Genomic DNA, 27141 nt, shown 5'->3' on the forward strand with positions numbered 1-27141 from the left:
GTTGTGATTCTTGCAGGAGAAAAATGACCCATTTTCAGGTACACACAAAGAAGCATTACAACATAAACCAAACTGCTGCCTGCAGTTCATCACAAGTTACAGAAACCTCATCACCTACAGAAAATGTGTTATTACATATATGAGAGAGATCACAACTGAAAGGTGGAGGCTCAATAGCCATAAATTCAGGCACAACCAGTAAGGAAATGTACTTCTCCTCATTCATTTTTAGCCAATGGTATACGAACAGCAGTTTGAAAAGCCGGTGAAGCAAGTAGGCTTGGAACAACTGCAGCACATTCGAACGCCATAAGGATGGGATCAGGTCTCGTCACGTATTCATCTTATTCTACCTTGTTAAAATCTAATGCAACTTGCACCATCTTCAAGACATGGAGCAGGCCCAGAAAAGCAAATCAAGACTTCCTAGATGGCACAGAGCAGGCAGGTCCTGCCATTTGGGATTATTAAAAGATCCCACTTTATCTCTTAACCCTGAAGGCAGAAACAAGTCTGCAAGTCACCTTACATGAAGAACTGGAGGAAGGTGTTACATCATTAAAAGCTAGGCTAGTGTTTCTAAGTGTAGGCACACACATTAACTAATTGAATTGCTATCGTCTCATCTTGAGGAGCCAAACTGCTGTTATTCCAGATTAAATTGCAAATGTTCACCGTCTTTGAAACAGTAAATTTGAAATTGGGGACTATCCTTTCTGTAGGCTTTAACTGCTCTTTCCGCTCTCCAGGCTTGCAAACAGCTGGTATTACTCTGATTGCTGAACCCAGAATATCTATCCATACTGGTATTTTACCATTCTTTTCACCTTCAGCTTCAACATTTCATAATTTTTCATAACAGTTCAATATTTCATAAACAATGTACCTTAGGAAATAATAGGTATACATACATCTTACTGATAATATGGGCATCAGCTTACTAACAGCATTTCATAGAGGCCAAACAATTCATAATAAATGACAGAATTAGGAAATAAGTTATCCAGACTGAGTATCCTGTTCCTCCCCCTTCATCATTTTCAGGGACTCTGTCATTGGTATCAAGCTGAAAAGACCACAAAAATATTGTAGGACAGAATTAAAATTCAGAATGAGCATGACAAATTGGAGAAAGAGCCTGATGAAAAAATGGTGACAGATCAATAAGGACAAGGTTATACATGAGGAATAACTAACTGAACGAATACAGGCTAGAAGACAACTTGAGAGGGAGCTTTTGTAAGAAAAACTGTGGCTTATTTTAAATCAGAAACTCAACACAAGTCAACAGCATCAGACTTTACAAATGAGGGACTTCATCTGCTCACTCTGTTCAGCTTTTACAAGGCCTTAGTTGCGAAGGCAGTATTACGCAGGGAGTCCAGGGGAGAGCAGGAAAGTTTACAGAGATGATGCACAGTGGATGGCTGGAAGGTGTGAAGTTGTTTGGTCTCAAGAAAAGCAAACTTCAGACGTTTAAAAGTCTGTTGCAAAAATGGAAAGGAATGATTTACTCTCAGTAGTGGAGAGGGTGGAAGCGATGGACTTCTTATTTCAGTAAGGTCAATTTAGTTTAGACATCAGTAAACCACACTGACCTTGGACTATAAGGTACCGTGGCTACTGGCTACAAAGGATGGGGAATCTCTGTCCCTAAGGTTAGAGAAACATCCTTCAAGCACGGTACAGGTTTCCCTGGCTTGGGTTGGGTATTGGACCAGATGATGACTCCAGGAATCTCCTGGGTGGCTGTCAAAGACTCTGTGGCTTGATCACTGGTTAGATGCTAATATAAGGGTGTTAACAGAAAGAAGCAATTTACAGTAAGCAGTCACACTTTTCTGGTCCTGCTAAACACCAGAATTACATTGTATGTTCCAGAGTGCACTTGAACCCAGACACCTGGCATTTTAGGGGAGACCAGAAGTATGATAGTGAGATGTTTCTTCCTGTACTTGGCCTGCAGCAAACCCAAATGCATCCCTGTGCTGCGTGAACATGCACACCTTGCAGCATGGGGGAATATTGTCATTAAACCATCAGGCAGAGAAGTCAAACAGGCTGCTTCGGACACTGCTGGGGTTTACAGGCACCGGAGTTAAAGACTGTGTAGCCATGCGGTCACACAAGTCATAGGCTGGGAATGCATCAAGTCATCTTCCTGGGCTTGCTCCCATGGACAGACTAGGAAGTACAGGCATAGCTTATATGAAAGAAGCTACTCCAGCAGGAGCAAACACGAGGAATATATAAGCATCTTTACTGAAACAATAAATTGATGGCAGGTGTGTCAAATCTCCCGTTATTTAGTCAATGACAATCCAACTCAATAAATTTGCAGTAAAGGAGGGATAGGAAAGCTGGAAATAACAAAATGAACCATGGAGGGGAAAAAAAAAAAAGATCCTTTTTAATGTTTTTTGTGACCCATATTTTTAAGCATTTATTCACATTGACTTTTAAAAGGAGAGAAATACACATAATTTGCACTTTGGGATAAGTTGAAGGTGTCCATGCAATTTCATGGATGGCAGAATACCAATTTTGCTTAAATGATAGAGTCCCACCACATGTCTCTTATTTAAATGACCTGAAAGTAAGAGATATGAAGGCATAAGTAAGAACAGAAAATGAACCTAAATATATAGAACTAGCGCGTTCAGTGATATTTGCCAGTGTATGTTTCACTGTGAGCACCAAGCCCACTGTCGGAGATTGTTATCCCTCCCATTAGGCCTCTTTGGTGCAGTCACCCTCATCACAAGCAATGCAGAGTTCTGCTGGGTATATACAGAATGGCCACTCACTTACGGTAAAAATCCTGACTCACTAACAAAGCCAGGAGAGGTAAGCTTTGCTCAGAAAAAACAAACTGCAATTTGTTAGAAGAGCAATATAGTCGTTCTGTGGGACCTAAGGTACAATAAAAGCAGCAAAAGCTGGATAGCATCCAGGATTCCCATAGCATTTGAAATGTTGGCACCACAAGTATTTTATTTCCAAGTTCAGAACAAACAAATAAGGGGAAAAAAAAAAAAAGAAAAAAAAAAAGAAAAAAAAAAAAAAAGAAGTCGAGGTGTCCTGAGGACAATAATACCAGACTTTGGTTTCAACAACCAAAATATTTAGGGTTTATATCGTAAAAAATAATTTCAAATTTTGTGTAATTCCATGTTTTGTCTCAACTTCATCAAGCCAACTTCTGTTTCATGTACTTTAAATCCTCCTCCCCTACCCATGTGCTTGGCCTTTTGTACAGTTGCCCCTAGACTCTGCCACTTCCTCTCTTACTGCTCCCTCAGCCTTTTTCTGTTCCTCAGAGGAACAGATGTTAGTGAGTTTTAATAAAATTTTCCGTTCTACCTCTCCTAGTAACTACCATGAAAGCAACTGTCCATCTCAAGTGCCACAAAGCTTTCAAAATTGATGTACTTGGCCCCAATTTTGCCTACTTACTGTCTCCTCTTGGCTTTTACTCTCACACTTCCATGAAAATAAAAAGCATCACCTGGTTTTTAAGTAACATCTGGCTTCTGAATGAAGTTTCTTGACATCAGAATCAAACTGGGATGTTTGAATCCCAGCAACAGTACCCTGTAGGTTGGTCTTACCCAGTAGGTCAGCTGTCTTCCTGGTCTGTTAGACCACATCCATGCCTGTCTGTCAGCTTCTTGCCTGCCCTTAATCTGAGCATGAATCTCTACCCACAGGCTCTTCATGCAAATAGCTTCTTAAAAATACGTTTCTAAGAACGTACATCAGCATTAGCCCCCAAAAATAAATGACGGAGACAAACATCTTTTAAAAATTCAGAGTATGAAGTTTAACCTCTTCTGCTTGGAGATGTAACCATCATCAAGTTCCGTGGTGTTGTGTGTTCCCTGGCAGGGTCTGTCTTTATTATTCCCATTGTGGAGTTTTAACCCCAGCTGGCAACGAAGTAGCACACTTACTCCCCTCACCCTGGGCGAAACCAGGACACCCACGCAGGATCTGTTTGTGTTTCCACTTACCTCAGTGGGAGCTGGGTGGGTTATAAGACCTTAACTTCCTTTGAGAAGAAAGCAAATGTTTATTTAGCCTCAACTAAACTGGTGGAATGTGTGCGTTATCCATAACATTTTCCATGGGTAACTTGTTCATCCATGCAGGACGCCATTGTGCGATGTGGCAAGTGGCATCTCATTTTAGATTTGATAATTTCATAGGAGATATCTTCCTGGATGACAAAGGGACCAAACCTTTGCAAGCTGGAACTCAGGATATGTAAGGCACTGAAGACTGTGCCTCGCTCACCGACCAGGAGGCTGCAGTAAACAGCTTTTAGATAAATGCATCAGTGGTTCATTTTTTCCCCTCACATTCTTTGTTCACTATGTAAGCATTTAATAAAAGCCTTACAGTAGCACTTTTATTTCACCTAATTCCTTTTAATTTTCCTTCACTTTAATTAGCTGCATTTAATTCACACAAAATGAAGTATTAGGTTTGTGCTTTCCTTTGGGCCAAGTCATAGTACTTCCAAGAATCATTAAGGTACACATGGGTCCGGCAATGTAAACATGTAATATTAAAAGGACATTTAACAAAAGCAGTGACTGTTGATTCCCTTTCCAGATTTGTCACAGTTCATATGCTGAAAGCGAGTAAATACTATATTTCATTACAGACGTATTATTCTGACATTTGTTCAAATAATGTGCTTTGTTTTGTATGACCTTAAGAAAAACAAGTGCCTTACTTCAGAGCAGAATACATCCCTTTGACTTTTAAAGAGCAGCAATTTCAATATGGTTCATTACTAAGACATCCTTGTGCAATTCTACCACAATTAGTTTTCCTGGGTTTGGGAGTCTTTTTGAGACTTCTTAGTTTATTATAACTATGTCATCTCGATAAGCTGGAAAATGAATAGTCACTCTGGTCATATTGAAGGAAAAGCCTGTTAAGAAATGAATGGGAGCATTTTCAAGGGTTCATTCCACTTATCAAAACAAATGAATGCATTTGCTAGACCCACCCTAACAACACCACAGAGCATTTCTGCAGCACTGAAATACCTTTCCATTCCTGGGATGGGTAAATGTGTGAATTTTAAGACGACTTCTAAAAATGTAGATGGGTAAATCTGAGCAAACGAGGACAACAGGAACATTCTTATAGACACTGCACAATGAGTGCAGAAGAAATTTCATCTTTACCTTCTCCAATTGCTCTGAGGGGAAACAAAAATCTAGCACTGGAAATTCACGTATAACAGAGGAATCATATTCCGTGTGTATCAATCCCTATTTCTCTGCATTTCTTTTCCCAGATTTCTTCTTAACAGAGTAATTGCCTTGGCTTTGTCCCTGTTGCTGAATATATTAATTGTAGTTCTTGCACAAAGCCACAATTCTGCAGTAATACTCCCTAACGCCAAGCCAGCATGTTCTCTTTAAAACAAACCAAACGAAGCAACCTACAACCCTAGTGAACCGCTTAGTCATACTGAAGCACTACAAACCCACCCAACAGTAACATCCATCACGTTATAAATATCCCATTCCCATTCTCTAGCAGATGGAGCACAGCACTTGCTTCACTAATCAGCAGAGTATAATTCACCTAAACTCTCAAGCCAAATACATTCTTGCAAGAGGAAATTACTCAAATTCACCTAGTGTTTTTCTGAAGAAACAAACCGCCGAGGGAAGTGTATGTCTTTGCTGACAAAAGCTCAAAGGAGAATCCTGAAAATGAGTGAAAGACAATAAGCAGAATGCCCCATATGTTGTGGGGGAAACAAAGAATAAGCTGTTGTGCTTACTGGCTTATCAAAATATAGACTTAATTTACTTCAAGAGTTGAGGTATTTTCTGCATTTAGTTTAAACAGCATACAGAAAGTACTGTTAGGCAGATTTTGGAACTATTTCAGCATAAAACTTTTGCTTCTAAAAAATGGTAAGTTTACCAGGCATTAGAAATGGAGCTGTAGTTCACACTAAAATACTTATTTGTATTTTCTAGCTGTTCACATTCATGTTAGAATATGCAGCAAAGCAAAGGTGAGGAGCAAGAAAGGCAAGGGAGGAAATGATGTAAATAAATATAAAAAATCCAATCCGTCAGCGTTGTTGATTTGGAAACAAAATGACAAGCAAACCCAGAAAGGTTCAAACTCTGAAAACAGATTGCTAATCACAAAAAAGGATTTCATGTGGAAGCCTCTTTCCTGTTTCAACCCAATTTTCAACTTTTCAATGCTAGACTTTGGTGGAAAAGTGCAGTAACAGTTTTGTTCTTTCTTCCCTGAATTCCCACTTTTCTCTACCAGGTCATGTTGATAGGCACACTCAGATGTTCAAGAGTCACCTTGGTTCCTCTCACCATGACCAGCATCTGGCATTTCAAAATCTCATGACTCAGACTTCCTGACCCTAGTGCACAGGGAAGTCATCTATCAGCAATAATTAAAGCAGAAGTTTCTACCCCGCTTTACACAAAATGGGATAGATCAAGAACGCTGCTCCCTGCAGGTACTGTTCAGCATCACCTGGTCACCCCATATCTGCCGAGGCAAAGGAATTTCTAGTAAAAATCATGAATTGTAAGAGCATCAAAAATTTCTGCAAAGTAGAATCTTCCTAGAAGCACAGAGATTGCTTTTGACCTTGAAAGGGAATTACTGAGAGCAAAATCATATAAAATTTAGAAATCAGGAAAGAGCCTGATTTGATTAAGCCATACACCTGAGTAACTGGAGACTTAACCAAATCAGCATTGTAATACATACGCGTACAAAAAGGGCTCAGTGGAAGCCCGCAGCATGTGATAGTTGGGAAGCTGAGGTAATTCCACCTAGAGGTGCGCTCAAGGCCAATTCACAGCACTGTGTAAAGGTCATATTTTATTTAACTGGAAATATGGTACAAAAAGAGTTACCTTTGCCTTATCCAAGGAACTTCTGAGCAATGATTTATCCGCTTCTCCCGCAGTATCCAAATGAAAATGTCATTCTACCTACTGGCTTATTATCTTACTGGGACTGAGAAATTAGACTGGTCTTCATAGACAGCTTGTGTGCATGCACACTCTTACCGGAATTTAAACTTTTCTGTAAAACCAACATGGAACTTTGATTTACCTATTCGACCAACAATTTCTGTGACAGGTAAACCCTGTTTACCTAATCTTGATACAAATAGTTAAAAAAAAAAAAACAAAACACCAAAACCCACCTAACCTGATGCTTAAAAAGAACCAATTCTTCACAGACAGACAATCAGGCAAATCTGAACCATGGGAAACCTTTAAACTTTTGAAATGAGAGCGAGCTGAATGCTGCTCCAGGCAGACTGCAGCTAGCTGCCACCCTTACAAACGCCTGTGGGATAAACTGCTACCAGACTGGAAATGGCACTGAAAGAGCTGGAGGGTGAGAAGTGAAGAGAGAGAAGGGACTTTACAAGACTTAAGTGGGAAGGAAAGGTCAGGCCAGCATTGGGGAAAGACCAGGAGAAAATTTTGGAAAGGTTTCTCTTTGCATATGAGCCGTAATGAGATGGGTGTAAAACTAAAGGGCCAAATTATGTATTATGAAAGAGTTCTAAATGAAGGAACATATGCGTTAACATATTTCAAGTGATATGTTTTAAAAACATTATCAAGCTTTTATGCACATGTTGCATCGTTCAGCTCCTAAATTTTGCTGCGAGATCTGTGGGAAGAGATAGCCTGCTTGCTTTGATTCTAAGCCTTCATTTTGTGTGCTGCCTGAACACACTCCCAAATGTGCTTTGAGAACAAAATTAACCCCTGACAGGCAATCGCACAACACATTTGCATGGTATCTGCTAGTTCAGAGAAATAAAGTTATCTGTGACCTGTTACTTCATCACCAAGGAGATCAGTACTACTTGTATGGCCGTCAGTGGAACCGCACCAGACAAGACCCAAACTGGGCTCAAAGACGGTTGCCTAGGTTTTGCATAACGTCTGTACAGGTATATTAAGAAAAAACATATATGTGCACAATAATGTTTTAAGGGGGTTTATATTTATTTTCCGACCTCTTAATATGCTCGGAAGATTAGCCCAGAGATCTGAAAGCACAAAGGGCAGCGAATGCTTACCCAGTCCCGACGTGCAGCTCATTTTTGTTCGGTGTGTCCTCAGCCAAACTGCACAGGCACAGGAGGCATTCCCCTACAAAAACGTTTCTCAAGCTGATCCCAAAGAACACTGACATACACAACTGGTATTCATATTGAGCATTTCAGCATCAATTATGGAGATCAAGGGGGTTTTTGATGAAACAACTTCAGGGGTTTGACAGGTATTTACTGTACGAGTCAAATAAAAGACATCCGAGAGCTGCAAGAGCACAAACACGCAGTGACAGCAGGACAGGGCGCAGGAATTGGCAACAAAACTTCCCGACGATTTCAAAACCAGAAACAATCACTAGGGATTTTAGGACAGAAATAACTGCACAACAAAGCCACGCTCTAGTCTAAATGCCAACGTTGCTTTGTCTTTAAATGGACATTTAAAATAGAAAACCTAATGTACTTGAAGGTAGGTACAAGAAACTTGAAGCTTATGTGTAGTGAGTAGGTTCAAACAGAGAAGTTGTGGCTACAGCATCAGGCAATGATATTTTATGTTAGGAGTTGTCACAGCACCTCAAGATTTTCAGTGCTAGGAAAGAATGGTCCGACAAGTGAAAATGGGAAGAGAGGTGGCAACAAGATGAAGACATGGTGGATACTATGGAGAAAAGGATGCTGGCTCCTGTCCTAATCATTTCTGTACTAGCATTGGTGGAAGTAGAATAGGGATCTTATTTGTCATCTATATTTTCCTAAGGTTTGGGGATCTTTCTTTTTTTCTTATGAGTAGGAAATTTAAGCCGGTATGTGGGTGAAAGTAAGAACTCGTGAAAATAAACAAATGGAATAACACAGAGGCCTGATATACTGTGGTTTGAACCTATGCAGTAAAACCTGCTACAGCCTACAAGAAGCAACACTATGCACAACCATGTTCTCCCCACCCCCCTACCTAAGCAGCAGCAATTGGCATCGCTAGGAGCAGGACTTTTTTTTGCGATATGAGAAACATTTCCCCTCTGCGGCAGAGACCCATTTTTACCACAGTCCCAAACAGGTCCAGAAAGTCTTTCCCACTGGGCTGCCAAGAAGATGCAGAGGTGCTTGTTAAACACACACACACATGTACAACAAACATAGTGTTTACAGGAAAGTTTTAGTAGCCAGCTCAAGACCTTGTGGTTCTTCACTGGACTTAGGGCAGACTAGACCACAACTACTGCGTTTTAGTTGCAACGATATATCATTATTTATTGCTTCTGGGTGCTGGCATCCAGTCATCAGGAACACCACCTACAAGCTCCAGTTAAACACCTAGTTTATGAACCTTTTTGCTGCTGGATTGAGAGCCGCCCTCTAGCATGCTGTCACCAACATCTATAGGCTACAGGATCACTCACTATACTAAATCTGCCATTCATTAAACAACTCCACTGGCTTCCTCCCCAGCAAAGAGCATCCATCCACCTTAGTATTTTGCTCTTCATAAAACTTCAAAGGGTTTGTCGGTCAGATGGCTGAATAGTTCATAGCAACTGAAATTACTACTGGGGCAGTATTACCTGTTAATCATCTACCCGCTGGTAGAATGTCTTCCTACAGTTATATATGCACTCTCTTTAGGAAGCAGCCAGTTTCAGTAAAACATCATTAATATAATTAATATATTTCATTACCATTGTTCTGCCTCAGTTATTTTTCGACAAAAAAAGCCGAAGAATTTCAATAGCTAGGGAAAGAAGTAACATCAACTTGAATACAGAATTTCTTCATTATGATTCCTGAATTTGATTTCCAGCACAGAAGTAGAATATATTTGTCAGGAGAATGGCAAAAAGGGAAACAATAGGAAGCCGTTGTTATTTTAAATAGTTAAGTTGTTACACAATATGATGGACTTCTTCTGTTGTACCTTAATGGATAGTAACACAATCAATAAATGGTTGTAACAATTTCGTTCTGCTTCACCTGCTGTAATTGAAAAATAACTCAAGCAGAACTTTGGAGTAGTTTGTGATGTATATTTTTTCTTTTGTGCCCCCCCCCCTTTTTATTTTTGATTAAGATAAAGATTACACTTTAGTGATTTGAGTAGGTGTAATTGTTATTATAAACACCTTTCAACAAGCTGTTCTACCCTGAGAACAATCCTGCAAAGCTATAATACAATGAATGAAATCAAGGGGAAAAAACATGGATATGAGTGACACGAACACGAATGTCATTGGTAGAGAGAGAAAATAGGAAGGCACAAGGTCCTGACATTCACTGCCTAAGACTGTGCAAGCTAGAACGGGCACCACTTCCTCTGTTAGAAGCTGACTAACAAAACTGTTGGACTAAAGTCTTATCAGTTTTGCTTGTGAAAAACCTGAACTAACTCTAGTAGTTCCAGACAGCTTATTTTTGATTTAGAAATGCATGGGGGAGAAACTGTTTCAGTTGTATTTTTGCCCAGCTGTAGGATTAATACACAGGTACTGCAATCATGTCCAATTTACTCTGTACAAGAAAAGCTTCTGCAAGAGAATTCAAAGTGGTGATGCAGTAATCACAAAAAGCAGCCCTACAAACTATGGAAATGTGGAATGGAAGTTATATTTAAAAGGAGATATGGAAACAATTAAAAAGTACTCAGACCACCCACCACGTAGACTTGGACTTCAAGGGCATAGAAATGAATAAAAAAATAATTAAAATAATTTGTTTTTTAAGAAATGTAAAATAACTTAGGACTATAAGTCCATCAAAGTTCAAAGTAGGAGCTCCTAACACTCCTGCCTAGTACAACAGACATGACAAAATGAATGCAGAAGCTGTCTTGCCATGGGTTACACTGGGTTGCTAATACTGATGATGCGAAAGAAGAGGTTTGATTTCCTCTCTTAATTAGTTGGTAGTGTGGTTTGGGGTTTTTTTTGTAAACATACACTGCTGCTCTGTATTTTGCAGTGAAGAAAATAAGGCTAAATAAATATGCCTTGAGCTTGGAGCAGACGGATATGTGATAGCTCTGAGTTCCTCCAGATTTTTCTTTTCACCACCAGTCTGAGAAAGTTGCGCCCTCCACAAATGTCCTGTTACTATGAAGAGCAAGTTCTGTTGTGCAGAGACACTGTCACTGTGGACCTCTAATGAAGTAAAGGGTGGCCTGATCAAGGAAGTGTTGGAATTTAATAGTTTCTGGGTATGACCCTGCATGTGATGGCCAGAACTTTTATTTAGAAGAAACAATAGGAACAGTTGTTATATTTTAGTATCTTACACAGCAGCTGTCAGTCATGTAAGGTGTTCAAAGACAGAACGATTCACTGTATCCTGAACTAAATGCAAATAATGAGCAAGTCTGAGATGAAAATACTTAGGTAATACAGTAATAAACCTTGATGTTGAAAAATTACAAAGTTTTCAGCTGTTAGTGGATGCAGTTAACTCTTACAGCAAACTTTTAGATTTTAATTCCAAAGAAAACACAAATGTTTTCTGTCAAATTTGTCAAGCATCCACTCTGTTTGTTTATACAGTTAGCATATCTTTCAAATGAACATTTCAAAGCACCATTTTTTCCCTCTCCTATTTAAAGAATACTTGGAGAAAAATAATCCACTTTAAAAAAAACCTTCCAACTTAAAGTCTTCTCTTTGGGCACTTCGGTCCACAGCAGTCTCATTTTCTGGGTTCCCTTACTGCTCACTTCCCTCTAATTAAAACCAAGAGAATAGATCACAGCAAGTAACTTACTCAACAAATTTAGCTTCCTTTCTGCTCTCCAAATGTCTGCAAGCAGATTGCAATTTCCTCAAAATTGTTCATTATTCAAATTTACTGTATATATTTTTTCTCCCTCTGAGTATTTCTCTATGGATTGATCAAGAACAGTTTGCTTTAAGTATTCTGTATTCAAAATTCCAGCTGCCTTCAGTAGTTGTGATTAAATATAGAAGTCATGTGATATCATTCCTGCTTCTCAAATGCAAAAGCATAACTCTTTTTTAGACCCCAATTTGGCAAAACTTAAGCATGTGCCTAAAATTAAGCCTAAACGTTCTGCACCACAGAGATGAGACTATTTACCTCATTAAAGTTTAACATGCTTTTAAGCACTCTCTTGGATCCAAGCCAAATAATCTCTCCTCCCCCTAAACAACACAAGGAATTTTACTCATTTACTTGGATTATTTGTTCCCCTTAGCTCCAGTCGTTTACCAAACATTTAATATATAGGACACTGCTAAGTTCATGATTTGCCCTCACTGAGACTCTCTCCCAGCCACCTGTGTTGTCAGTTACAATGATCTTCCCAGTTTGGGAATTGTTTTAACTAAATACCATTCTTAATTATAAGAACAAACTATATTTAACATTATTATACACAAAGGCACAGTCCGTGTAAGAATCCAATACCCACCTGGTGTTTTGAATCAAATTCAGGTGGAACCATCAGAGGCCCCTTCTGCTTAAATCCCACCAGCGGCAACCACTTGAAAAATCAGATGGAAATTATTTCTGTTATAATGGATAGCAGCGGGTCTCCAAGAGGTTACAGGAGAATCCATTTTATAAAGTTTAACACCATGTAGCGAGAGTTCACACATTTCCTCCCATACATCTGCACCAAGAGATCGGTGTGTTTCTAGTGGCCTGAGGTGTGAAGCTTTCTCCTATCCCATGGCAAAAATGTTTTCAATTGCTTAATAGCAAGTAAAACTTACGTAGGAGGAAACAAAAACCAACAAAACCCCCCAACCTTCCAGAAAAAGAATGAACAGCTGTGGAGACAACAGCTTCATGACTATCTTGGTCATAGAATTGCCTGTCAATGAGGAGTTTTAGCACAGATTTACCTAGGCCGTTCCTCAGTGTGCCTGGGGCTGTGCCCTGACAAACCTCCTAAAAGTTTTCCCTGAAGCACTGTAGCAGAAGTTTATTAAAGGGCTGCAGGAACATGATGTCGAGTATATCCACATTAGGATGTACAGAAACATCCCACACAAAGACATCACTGTTCCTATGGAATAAATATAGGAGTCTGTGCTTACACGTAAGAGAAGCATTTGGGATTAGTAGCAAGACTGTTGTGTCCACTAAGAAGGAAGCCATAAGCAGCCCAGCAAACCCCAGAGGGTGCAGCCATCCTTACACCCAGGATGAGGAGCATGACAAGGATGAGAAAACGGACGTTTTCAGAGGGCAGGTCTGGACTGCAAGGAACTTTCCAAATCCTGGCCTAGTTATGGCTAAAGGTAATCAAGCTTTTTATCCTAGGTCCCCTACTGATCTGGTATTTTGTAGTTAACCCATTCTGGCTGAAGAGACCTCTCTCTAACTGGAAATTTAGATTAAAACCAAAAGTTGTTAATCTAACAGCAGCACTAGGGTAGTAGTACATATACTTGGAAGACCAAAAGGAAGACCTTAAAGTGGAGGCTAGATGCACACGAGGGATATTTTCCTATAAACTCTTTTTACATGACTTGCAAGAGCAAAGGATCTTGTAAGAAGGCAGACTAGCTGAATGTTTTGAAGAGCTAGAGAGATTATATCTAAGCAATGCCAAAGTGGTCCAAAGTATAATCCTCAGTGTATTACAAGCCCAACACTGTGTACATACATTTTTTGAAAAGGTATACATTCTTGGAGCGGTTTTGTCATAGCTAATGCACCCATGCTATGTATGACATATGCAGAGATTGATCATGCTTTTATACTGTTTTTAAATATATGTATTTACACACAAGATCATGTGATGGCCAGCGTACACCTTGTCAAAATAGCAGCTGATTCTGCCTGACTCAGAAGTTATACACACAACAGGGATTCTGAGGGTTTATGCTGGATGCTGTATGGGAAAGAGCTGACTGTGTGTTTTGAAATGGGCTGGATAGTCCATGGCAGGCAATTTCCCTCAAAAGTGCAAGGTTCCACAAAGTAGAAGATACAAGTGACACAAAGCACAAAACCAGCTTTGATCTTTTTCTCATACCTGCTGATACAACCCAGACAGGGCCATCATTCAACAAATGTTACACCTGGTCTTTCAGGTGCTGTCACTGTGAGTGGGAAGAGCAATGGCCATAGGATTTACTTGGAGGGGAGATTACAAAGTGACTCAAAACAAAAACTCACTGACTTAAGGCACTTTATGCCGAATGACAAAAAAACCAACCCAAAACAAAACTTCAAGGACAGATACACCCTGGAGTCATTCAGCTTTTGATCTTGACGGCAGTGTTCAAACTCTGTTACACAAGATGCTTCTCCCTGCATGGACCAGTGTGTCCAATCTTATCACAGCCAGCACAGCTTACCTGGACCTGGCGTTTGATGTACCTGGTGATGCCGGTTTGAAAGAGATGTCTCATGTCACTGTCTCAGAGTCAGAGTTCAAATGGGTACTAATTTCCAAACACATTCTTAAATGAGCACACACACACAAATAGGCCTTGCAAGCTCATTTAAAAATAAATTAATGCATTCAGTGGATGACCAGGAGAGGGTGTCTTCATTGCCTTTCAGCAGTTCTACGAGCTAAGAGGTACCCGGACACTCAGCAAGTATTGCACTGCTGAAAAAGAAATCCTCGGCTGGCAGTGGGTTTGAATCTGTCAGTAAGTAAACAGTTGCAAGATCATTTAATGGGGAAAAAAACAAACAACCCAACAGGTACTTTTAAGTAAATACGAAAGAAAAAGTACACAGACTAACAAAACTCACATCTCATAATTCCTTCGAAGATCTGGAAGCGTACAGTAATGCTGGGTGGTACTTAGCAGACTGCATCGCACAAGGCACCATCCCTGTGGTGTGAAATGTAGATTCTGATTATGCTGTCAATTCTAATTCAAGCTTTTGCTATAGCCTGTATTTCTAAACCCCAAAAATATTTATATAACATCCATTTATGTCACACCTTACATCCCACAGAATCCAAGAGTGTGAGCCAAACTGATACATCAACTATATGTAGGGACTGCTTCACCCACCACTGAAATGCAGCAGCTGTTGAAATGCACATGGCAATCCTACAGACCTTTTTATGAGAGCAAACAGCATCAGACTGTATGCAGTGGAAACGGATTGAGACCAGCCCAAATGCAATTGCTTAGATTGCGATCTGGTGCTAGCACAGTGAGAAAGTAGCTGAGCAGCATTGCCGCATTACTGTTCTCCAGGCTGGTTTAATATTCTGCAGGTAACTTGCAGATTTTGAGGATAGTACCCTAATTTATCTTCCAGTGCCTTTTCATCTCTAGCCTATAATTCCTATGTATTTGGAAACAGTTTTAATAAAGTGTACATGTCACTTTAAAGCAAGAACTAATGATACAGCAGATTTTATCCTCTGGAAGGCACAGTTTCTAAAATGTATTTTGGTGAAGCCTTTGGCAGCTAGAGGTCAGACTGCTTTAATTGTACATCAGCAAAGAAAGAAAGGACTAATAAATATATTCACACCTGAAAAGGCCACAAAAAAAAGGAGAAAACGCAAGTGTGAAGCAGTAAATTTTTAAAAGCTTATCAGCTGCAGAAAGGTATCCACATAATAGACTTCATAGGACAAATTTATGATTCTGCAAATGCTCCCTTCATTTAAATCAGCACCCCAGTGACTTGATATCTGCAAATCACCCTAAAACCCTGATGGGCTGAAATACTAAATGCCACAATGGACCATCTCATGTTCATTCTTCCTGGTAAACAGGGAGGAGGATCTATCATAATGACACTGAGGCCTTTTTGAGGAGCCCAAGGTCTGGCAATTATGCATATGAGGCTGAGTGTTTAAGTCCAATAATGGGGCTTTGGTGATGGATGGATCATTCCTTCCTGTACTTCTAAGATGCTTGTGATTTCTGAATTGTCCCCAAGTGGCACCCATAAATTTTGGCCTTTCAGAAAAGCCCACATATTGTATAGGTATCACCCAAAGCCCTCATTAGTTAGACTGTGACCTTTGCTGCGTGACTATCAGGCAAAAGCCTAGAAAAGGCCTGTGTTCGATTAGCACTGCAATTTGTTCATTATCTCCTGACAGGAATTTGCAAGTGTCAAAGACAATTCTGTTATGTAAAGGTCAAGATCTGAGCGGCGGAGGGAGAGGGCATCACTCTCAGAAATTCTGCCCCAGCAGTAGTAACCACCACCTGAATCATCATCCACATCATTCTGGGTACCAGGAGCCAGGAGCAGGTAAATCACAATTTCACGTAATTCATCTTCACAGGAGTTAAATCACTTCAGGATAAAAACGGGTTTTCTGCTTTTTTACTTAAAATTATGGAAATTGTTTCTGACAGCAAATTGCTCCTAATTAATTTACGGTCTCTGCTGGGAAAACGCACTGTACTGTTGATTTCTACCTTCTACAGACTTAATTATAAAGAAAAGCAAAATTTTCCTAAACTATTAACTTCTGTGCTGCCAGAATTAAGAGTTATAAGAACTGCAAAGGAGGCTGGGTCTGGTGCACAACCAGCCTGAGGTTATACAGCACACTCACAGATAAAAGATCCCCTCCAGTATCAACCCGGTAATATAAGGAGGATTATCGCCATTTTAGAAGATTCGATTTTATTTCATTTTGGACAACATTCAAGCTTCTACAATTGCAACGTTGGCTGTCGCACTGCTAAGCTGCCCTGTACCTCTGGCATTGCTTCACCGTTGCCTTGGATGAACTGAGACCTGCTGTGGATGATGGACATCCAACAGTGGTTTATCCTTAGCTCTCTGTTCTCCTATTCCCCACCTGAGGCTGTGAAGCAGTTACCAATCCTATAAATACTTCTGTGATGACAAACCGTCATGCTGATGATACACGAAGGGGAAAAAGTGACTTCAACTGAGAACTCCGGGTTCACCAGCCTGTGGAACCTCCATGACAAAGCGGACAAGATGGGAAAATCGCAAAGCTATAGACTTACAGGCAGATGAAATATAGACTGCAGCAATAAAAATGTCATCAGCTCTGCCTCGCAAGAGGGGTTGTGGAGAAGAGAACCAATATTACTTCGAGAAAAACAGGCATTGGATTTTTGGGGCTGAGGGCTGCGAACAACAAGGATCAAAAAATCTTTGTATTAAAATTAAGAGAGTAAGAGTGAGAGGTGAATGGTCAAGATCGTGACTAGGCCGCTAGTACTGAAGGGGAGAAGACAAAGAAGAAAAGCTCCCTTTTGAGCCATGTGCTGTGTTTCCAGTGGAGCTCACCTGCAGCTCCTGGACACAACAGAACGGCCTAGAACTGGTGCCTGCAGGGGTCTGAGAGGGGCACTAAAACGTCTTCCAATGTACAAGGATAAAACTGTCTCCTTCCTGATGGTGTCGTCTTTGCCACCTAGTCTCCAGCTGAGCCTCGGTGCCCAATTTCCTCATGGCAACACAGAGGTGTAACATGCACTGTTATCCACACACACACCCCCACACCCAAACCCCCTGTTATTTTCTTGAGACACGGTCCATTCAATTACACTCTTTATTGGAATTCAAAGCTTGTAGTTATGTCTTTGGCAGCTGATGATAAAACCTTTGATAGTGCATACTGGCGTTGGCAAAATGTCAAAAGACCTACTGTACAAGCACAGAAAATTTGACCCACTTTTGTAATACCACAAGGGTCAGAGTCTTACATTAAATCCAGTGGGAAAGTTTGGCACAAGCCCATTCAATCCATGATATTTAATTCTATGAGTCAGATTTACTCAGCTGCTATCATTTTCTAAGCTGTCCCTGCTAAATGATTCCTATCACTTGCTGCATGAGAGAAAGCAGCAGCAGATCACAGAAGAATCTAGAAAACGTTGTTCTAATATTTTTTACATCACTCCTTTGCTGACAGCTATGACATTTAAGAGAAGAGAAGGAATGGTGAATGAGGATTCACCACACTCCTGGTTACTGCCAGGGAAGCATAGGCACATGGAGATGTGTGTATTATTAAACTACAAACAAATACACTCAGGCTTGTTACACTTTAAACCTGAAACTACAGGTAAAGGGGCATCATTGCCATCAGAGCAAACACTTCATATTCTCACAGAAAAAAAACCCAACAGCAGACTTTCAGAGTATATATCAGCAAATTAAGGGCAAACAAAGAAACCCCGCAAGAATTTGCAGAGCTATTAAAAAAACCCACCCAACCCAAACCAAAGTCCCAAACAATAAAAAAATAAAACCACAATATTACAAAACCAAAACCCCACCTCAACAGTAAGCAATAAAAGCCCAGAAAAAAACAAATTAAGGCTGTGGCTAAAAGTGAATTACACAGAAACATGATAAAGCAGGGGAAGCAATCTTAACTCTGCCCTTTCAGTAATGATTTGAAAAGTAGTCAAAATAAAAAAGGCAAATTGTTAGAAATCAGGAAATGCAGGATTACTGTGACAAAAAATGCAGACCCCCAAACATATGAATATAAAATTAGTCACCCAATAATCTCCAGTCTTTCCTTTGTTTCTTATAAATAAACACTATTCCAATTTGCTTGGTCTAAGGATAGTGAATGATTCCGTTTTGCAGTAGGAGTTTTTCCTAAAAATATCAACCAGTGATCAATACTCTCTCCTACCCACAAAACTTTTGAACCCATACCTCAATTAGAATGGTAAATAAAAATTTATGATGTTTATGAAGACGTTTGATGTTCTGCTGTGTCTCATGAAGCAGGCAAACGCCACGATCAGAAGCCGTCTCAGAAAATTATAACCTGCGCGTACAGTCAGCTGGGGCTGCAGTGTTACTTCAGCTAACTGCTGCCATTAGAGGGGAAGCCTGAACTGAATGACAATAGTGTATCGTACAGCCATTTCTGCCAATTCAGCGTGAAAGGGAGCACTACCGAGTTCGGTGTTTAAGGAGAAAGAAGATAAGAAGTTAATAATTACAGAACGTAACATATCATTTTGAAGGGACTTAAAGGAATTTCTTGATAAAGAGCAATTTACTGTCCCCATGGATGAAATACAGGATGAGCAAGTGATTCACTGAGGATAATAATCTAAAAAGGCATCAATGATAGCTAATGTCCTGTCTCTTCAGGTGGAGAAAACTAAAAATTTAACATGCAATGGGATATTTCCACCTCAAAACAGGCCCTCTCATCCCAAGGGTATTCCCCAGGAGGCACGTGGAATTATGCTGGGAGTTTTATACTGACAGGCTAAGGTAGCAACACTGGCAGGAACAGTCAGTAAAGGCAAGTGGCAAGTAAAACTCTTGACTACTGCAATGTGTGTGATGTGGGACTGACCCGAAGGACATCTGGCAGCTTCAGCTGGTGCAGGACGTGGCTGCCTGCCACAGAGGATGAGTAAATGGACAAGAGCATATTGCACCTGCTCTTGGCCTCCTGCTGACTGCCAGTCTCGTTCCAGGTGCAAACTGAATGGCTGGTTATTTACTATGAAGTCCTTGGTGATCTAGCAACTCAACGACCTCATAACATCAAACACAATGCTCGATTGTCTTGTGATTTTTATATACAGAAAAACTATTGACCTATCTGAAATATTCCTTGATCACCATCCCAAGTGCCTAGCATCCTCAGTGGCAGCCTTCTGGTTTCACGTGACTGGTGAAGGACTCTGGACACAGTGCTCCACCTAATGGTCCATCCGAACGTGAACACCCTCTGTGAGTTTCATTAGATGAGGCATTTTGGATCTGACTTTTCTATGACAGCAGTAGCGATTCCCTCAGGACTCTTCAGAAAAATCAAACAATTTTTCATCAAAACTTCAGCACGAGCAACAGTTTTTACAGGTAAAACAGACGGTGTTGAGTATGCGCTATTTATTTAGAGTTAAGGTTTTCATTTAATGCTGTGACATTTGAATGCTTCTGTGATGGGCACCTTAATAAACGTCTGCAACTACAAAAATGCAGTGGGTAAGCTGGAGCAAAAATATCTAGAAAAAATTGAACTGGAAAGAGCAGAAACATATTTCCATGGCACAGTTTACTGGGTAGAGACTCAGGACAGAGGCTGTGATTCCCACAGCCTGTTCCCAAGTCTGACACTGAATCACATCATACGAGTCATCTATCTCTGCCTGTTAAGCGTAAGAGATGAAAAAACCCTGATTCTTACATAAAGACTGAAATTATAAAGTGACAAGTTACAAAGTATACTGCTAATATTAGCATTAGCATTCGTGAATAACCAACTTTAACATGAAAAGGTTTCCAACAACTCAAATCCCAAGTGTCAAAACAGCAAGTCATTTTACAGATTGAAGAGAAAAATCATCAGGGCTTTCTCATGCTCAATAATAACCATCAGGCTTGCAGAGTATTCCCCACTTTTCTAAATGCTCTCCTCATGTGAAGCTAGGGGACCTGCTGGTCGGTTTTATCTCCTTTGCCACTGTTGTGTGGCTCTATGTATGAATGTTTTAAATCATGAATTCTAGTGAGGGCATAAGGTTTCATGATTCTGTCCTCAGGTACAACGAACAAGACAGAATTTTTCCTGGTTATTTAACTAAAATATCCTAAAGTGTCAGGCTACCGAATTCACTAACTTGGTCAAAATCTTCCAAATCCAAAGGTGGATCTTTCTTATTTGTTAACAAAAGGAACACTTAATGATATTTAACGCTGGTGAGAAATTATTGAAGCATATTGCTTGTTGCCAGCACAAATGCTTCAGGACAATGTCAGCTTGGCAGAGGTCAGGAATAACATTCCTACTTGAATTTGTCCTGACTGTTTCAATAGGTTAAGGAAAAAATGCATCTCCTTATGCTTACAGTAACTCTTTAACCTGTTGAATGATTTCAAGCTATTAAACAAAGGGTAGTAGCCTGTAAAATAAGAAGTTCCCTCACTTTTTATGAAAACAGGCAGACCATTCAAGGCAAGAGAGACTATTAAAATGTCTTCATCAGGGGAAAATTTGTAGTATAAGCTCACTACTTATTAAAGATCAGAAAATCCGTACTTGCAAGCAGGCATTATTAATCTTTCTCCTAATAGAACCGCTTATTCTAAAGGGGTGCATGGTATTGCTGTGCTTCCAGGATATAAGATGACAAATTCATTAAACGTCAAAGTAACTGTTTATACATCAAAAATGGAGCAGACACAGACACTAATAGGGCTTTTTGTGTGCATTAGGTAAGCTGCACAACTGAATTCCTCGTGCTTGTTTGTGGGTCAGAAAATAGTACATCTATAGGATGAAGAGCAAATCTTGAAGAAGCAAAGCAGAGCCAGGCAAAACGCAAAGTCTCTGCCAGAAAGCTTTTTACACAGACCTCACATGCCTCTGCTGGAAAAGAGGCGAGAGCTTTGCATCTGGCCAGCGCAGCTGCCAAAGCCACCCCAAGAGTGAGAGAGAAAAACATAAAGGAGGAATGCCAAGGGCAGCACAAACATCTCCGCCAGCACAAGAACGTGATGCCAAGCGAAGAGTGCGATTGCATGCCCCCACCTTGAAAATGGCATGCCTTTCTAATGAAGTAAATTTGGATGAAGGAACAACTTGCCTAGGCACATTTTTTACATGTTTTTAGACTGTGTAAAAAGAGTAAGTGACCAAAACACTTGTGTCTGCACCTATAGCAAGCCCAGTGGTAGTGTGAAAGCTGCCAGCATAACTAAATGAAATCTGCATTGATGCCAACCACAATCCTCCACTGAGCAAAATATTGCAGAGCTTGGCAGCTGGGGTCTCTGATTGCCATTCAAACAGGTGGAGAGGAGTACAAATGAGACCTTAGTATCTGGTGATCCCAGAGCCAAAGAATCAATGGATTGAAATGATAATGCCAGAGATTGCAGAAAACCGTGAAAAGCAAAAACTGGACAAGACCGAAGCTAAACTAGGACATGAACATCCAAGGTAGGCCAGAAAACCTTGCATTGCTCAACAGCTAAATGATAAAATCATACTGTATTTCCTATTTGTATTTAGGTCATGGGCTTTTTCAAGGTGTAAAAGCACATTAGTAATAGAATAGCCTCTGGAGCAGATGAAGCACATTAACTCTGCAATTCACTGAAGATACGACATCAATGTTGTCATGTATCCATTTGCAAAAATCCAGATTATTCCTTCCTTTGATCCCTGAAAAATAGAAGCCTCAGATGCCTTTGAGGAAATACGCTCATCAATATCGAAGTACTTACAGAGCAGTTACCAAAGGGAGGGAAAGAACTAAAACTGGAAAATGAAACATTTGAACTGCAGCCTTCCAGTATTTCTTCTAAAACAAAGCGATATGGGAGGAGTGCAGCATCCATAGGGAACAGCAATACATTAGACAGCTTTTACTTTTAGTCTGCCATTACATCACAGCCCAAGTTGGTGGTGAGTGGAAGTCATGTCCATCTGCGGACTGTTTGCTGGCAGACTAGCTTAGCAAACGCATTTGTGGCACCAGTCCCATTCCTGGCCGTCACAACTGACACTAATTAACACCCTTGCTGACAGCCCTGGGGGAAAAGGCCAGGGGCTGGATGGGCATAAAGACCGGATTGCCCTCTTCCTCCTCCAACTTTTCTCCTTCAGGGCAGGAGCTGAGGCACACTGGGACACAGCTTGGCCTGCCAGGGCCTCCTTGGGTCTGTTCTGGGCATGAACCCACTAAACTGCTCTGCTGGAAATTTTTGGTCTACCTGGCTTTCCGCAAATTCATTCACAAATAAGAAAAGAAATAGAAGGCACGATTTACAAATCGAGCCTAGAGAAGACATTACAAAGCTAGCAATAATTGTTTGTCAGCATTCAGCATACTCTCCATTAAAATTCAAAAAATAACCCAGACCCCAGAAAAGGTTATGGATAAGAAGTATGGTTTATGTAAAGTTATTTCTACTTCTTATGCACAGGAGCATCTTTCTTCTAACGCCGTTCTGGATGTGTTAGGTTACCCTGTCAAATTTTTCAAGTCTGCCACTGAGAAGAAAAGACCAGTGCTGTGATGAAACTGAAGAAATGTTCTCAGACATTTTTAATCTACCAGCTTTTTCAGAAGGTAGTGACTTTGGTGTGTCATTGAACAGGGTCTTCACACTCCCAACAGCTGATACCTAGTGCATAAAAGACTAGAGCCCTTACACAAATGAACAGTAACCCTGGAAGGTGGACCATGTTTATACTAACTAGGAAACAACTACTACCAAGTGAGAAGTTGTACAAACAGATCTGCTAAACAGAGTATTATTTCTAGGGTAAATCAGTCTCTCAGTTGGCTTTACTTCAGACTTCTATCAAATAGATTATCTCCTTAGAGACCATTTAAGGAATCAAAACTAAACAGATGAATGAATAACACAGCATAAAAAAACCCTCCCTTTCCACTGTATTCAATTCACTCCCTGATCAAATTTTTGACTGTTCCCCCCACCGCATGTAAATCTAAAATACCTTCATAGCGTTCAGTAAGAAGTCATAGAAGTTCAAGGGGAGAATAGAAAAAAGTGCTTCATAAAAGCAAAATCTCTAAAATTAGTTCACATAGAAGAAACAACAACAAAAAAATCCATGAAAGATAGTATCAATGATACCTGTCAAATCCTTCTTGAAGTGAGATCAACTGATTACTGTGAGTTCCTCAAAACACCAAAGCATGATCATTATAGGAACAACTGGTGACCAGCTAACCTACTGCCTCATTTCCAGCACCAGTCGATGTCAATCATTTCCTGAGAAGAAAAATGCATCTGGCAATGGAGTACTACAGTGTGCTGGGATACCCTGATGCATGAAACGTGACAAACTTCATGGTTTTCCTCCTGGGCTATAGGAAATACAGCATATACAAGTGCAATACTAATTCAAATCAGAACACTGAAAAAAGACTTAGAAACTTGTTTTGCCAGTTTTAAGAGGGGAGACTGTTTTAGATTCTCAAGAACCCACCCACAACAGGCTATTACCACCCATGAGAAGCAACGTAAGCAGACACTGCAGAATACCTGCTTGCAGCCCTAACAGATCTGGTGGCAGGCTGACGCCTTAAATATTGCATGCAACTTCCAAGGCTTGCAGCCAAATTGCAAGGTAGCAATATGTGAATCCTTAGAAGGCTAGTGAGCTCATAATTCTGGTATCATTGGTCCTTTCTGATTACTAACGTCCCTTTTAAAATGGTAAAATAGACTTTAAGGTAAAAAAATCAGGACATGAGCACGTATTTAATTAACAGATGTATTAATATCATTTTTGAATGGTTTCACATGTGAAGATCAACACCATTTTGTTTATCAAGTGCAGAAGTCCAGCCTTCCAGCAATAGATATTAACTGCTAGTGTTCAAAACATAAAATACCAAATACTTAGATGCTTGCCTTTCTACATGAGGCGTTACAATAACAGCTGTTATTTTACTTTGTTAACAGTGATTTTTCTCTCACTAAATTAAACAATACTAAAGCCAATTCAGCCTGAGAGCATTTTGATAGTGCCCTGAGTTAAAAAGGAATTTGGGAGAAATGTGTTTGACAACTAGTAAGTTAACAAGATACTTACTTCCTCCATATGACATCCTAAACATTTTAAGTTTTGCAGCCAATCGTCTGGCTATCTGTAGGTCTCGTGCTTTGGTTCCTGTCACAGAGCAATCCTGGACACACAAAATGGATTCCTGTCAGATGAAATTAAATCAGAAGATATGCTCCAGCCACCAACAGGCATTCAAGTCACACGAGCAGACTAGAGCTTGTCCAACATAAAAACCTCAGAAATGTATAGAATGAGTATGATGTGTTCAGTGCCAACTCTTCTGCTCCAAAAATCCACTTCCGTCAGTCCAGTTTGTTAATGTAAACACAGCATGAGCAACAGGAGCTGGGATTAGATCAGAGTATTTTTCTCAATTGTCTCCACTCCAGAGCCTTTTTGCATGCTCACAGTACATGTTTTCAGATATTTTAATTGTATGGGGCAAAGAGGAACATTTTGGTACTTTTCACTTCTTGTAGCAGCGACATAAGTCGCGGCTGATGGGAAATGAAACAAATACTGCAGATTGTTTTGATTCCTGTCAAGGCTGTTGTTACACTGCTTACATATGATTTCCACCCCCACCCCCACCCCTCCCAAAAACAGTTACCAAAATAACATGTCTGGTGCTTCATATTGCTGTTGTCAAATAGTCCAGACTGTCTCTATGTCCTCCTTTTCACATTCCAGAGTATGGCAGAGGACAGATCAAAATGATCTTCAGGCTTTCTGAGGTGAGACAAAACACGGGTCCCCAAGTCCCCACAGTGAATGCTGTTGTTCTTTGGGGGCATCCTGAATCTTTGATTGCTCTAAGGATAAGCAGAAGCAGCAGCTTTTTTTTTTTTTATTGCATTTGCAATAGAAAAGGGGTGTATGTGTAACTTTTAAAATTAATCTCTCAGGCACAGTGACATTCAGTACCTTGCTTTAATTGTTTTGAATCTGAAAGTTAAATTCTATTACCGCCCACACAACTTGAAAATGAACTCCTAAGAAATGCTCTTATTTGTCAAGTTGGCTGAGCGAGGAAAGCACTATCCTTACAGGGATTCCAAATCAATCCTACTCCAGGAGGTAACTGCCATTACTAATAAGGATTTTGTTTGTAATTTGCTGTACGTTTCCTCAGGATGTCACTTTGCTCATCAAGCAAGCCTGCAGGCACTCACTCATCTCCAAACAATATAAAGCCATTAAATGCTTTTGCCTTGTTAAGGGGAAACACAAACTTCCAATCACCCAAATAAAAAGGTCCTGTAAAGCAGCAGAGTAATGTTCAATGTCATGCAAGCTATTTTTCTTCCGTGTTATTGCTTTAGCAATGTGAGCTCCCCACTTTGGGTTTGATCTTTAACTTTTGTGAGATGCTGTCAGAGCTCCACATCTGAAATAAGAGTAATGTGGGTTTGTTTCAGAAGTATTCCTGCTCTGCTCGCTCCTTATTCTGCATGATTCCAACAGCTTTTTCTTTTCTGGGGTGTAGCAACGTGACCCAAAGATTTCCAGCTGTAGTTCATCACATTGGACACTTTGTTGAATGGAAACAGTGGAAAAGGAAGGCAGTATAACAGAAATATCATTTTTGGTACACTGCTCAATGCTATGTCTGATCCAGCCATTTTTGGTTTTCTATGCATCTTCTCATTTATCCATATAGTGCTATTAACTTCACAGTACTTCAGCAGACAAATTACTATGCTTTACTCCCATGTTGCTCTCTTGTTTATGTCTTCCTTGCTTTACACAGCATGAAATATTTTTACTAGTTTACATGGTGTAACTGCTCACCTAGAAGTCAGGAAAAAATATACTGTGTATTTGAGAGCTTACTTCAGAGCTCTGCTTTTGTGTTGAAACTACAGTAGAACTTCACATATTCCATTAAACTCTGAGTGTTATCACTTCTCCTTGGTAGCTTTTCTAACTATATTGCTCTCTACTAGTACAATAATTCTCCCCTTTGATCACACCCCGGTAACACTCAAATATGTTTATGTCCTTTGACTAAAGGGCAGATCTTCCCTGAAATTTCTCTCTGATACTCTACCTAGTTCGACGGTGTCTAAGCATTATACAGAGGTTCAGAGCAAACCAAAGCTGTAAATTATTCACCTACTTGAATTTAAACTCAGGCAAGCAATGATTTCATCCCTCCATAGTAAGCAAGTATATATAATTTCAGCCGGCCTTGGAGAACACCATCCAGTGTAGTTATTGTTACTGTAAATACTGCACTTTAAAGTCCATATCATGCTGTACAAAAGACCTTTACCTGTTGCTGTGGGATTTTTGTCCTCATTATGAGAGATACACAACATATCTTTTGACAGTTCTTTGCTATAAATATGGTCTTGCTTGTAAATTGACCTCTTATTTCGTATGTACACAGGGACATACCTTCCATTAAAGCCTTTGAGTGTAGCGCTCTCATTTATGCCAACATGAACGTGCAGATGCACAAAAGGCTGCTATACGAAAGGTAAATCACATACAAGTAAAAACATAATTTGGATCAGTTGTCTGTATTAAAAAAACAAATACACACATGCCATCGGTAGACTTACAGCTTACATTCAAACGCTTATCACCT

At 40.1% G+C, this 27141-nt stretch overlaps 1 protein-coding gene across 4 annotated transcripts in view; it reads right to left on the reverse strand.

Annotated features, from left to right (window-relative positions):
- The window catches only part of LOC121095490 (BEN domain-containing protein 5), a 964914-nt gene that overhangs the window by 404899 nt on the left and 532874 nt on the right, over positions 1-27141 (reverse strand). The gene's annotated exons all lie outside the window — the stretch shown is intronic.

This window comes from Falco naumanni, chromosome 11 (assembly GCF_017639655.2).
Source record: "Falco naumanni isolate bFalNau1 chromosome 11, bFalNau1.pat, whole genome shotgun sequence".
Lineage (NCBI taxonomy): Eukaryota > Metazoa > Chordata > Aves > Falconiformes > Falconidae > Falco > Falco naumanni.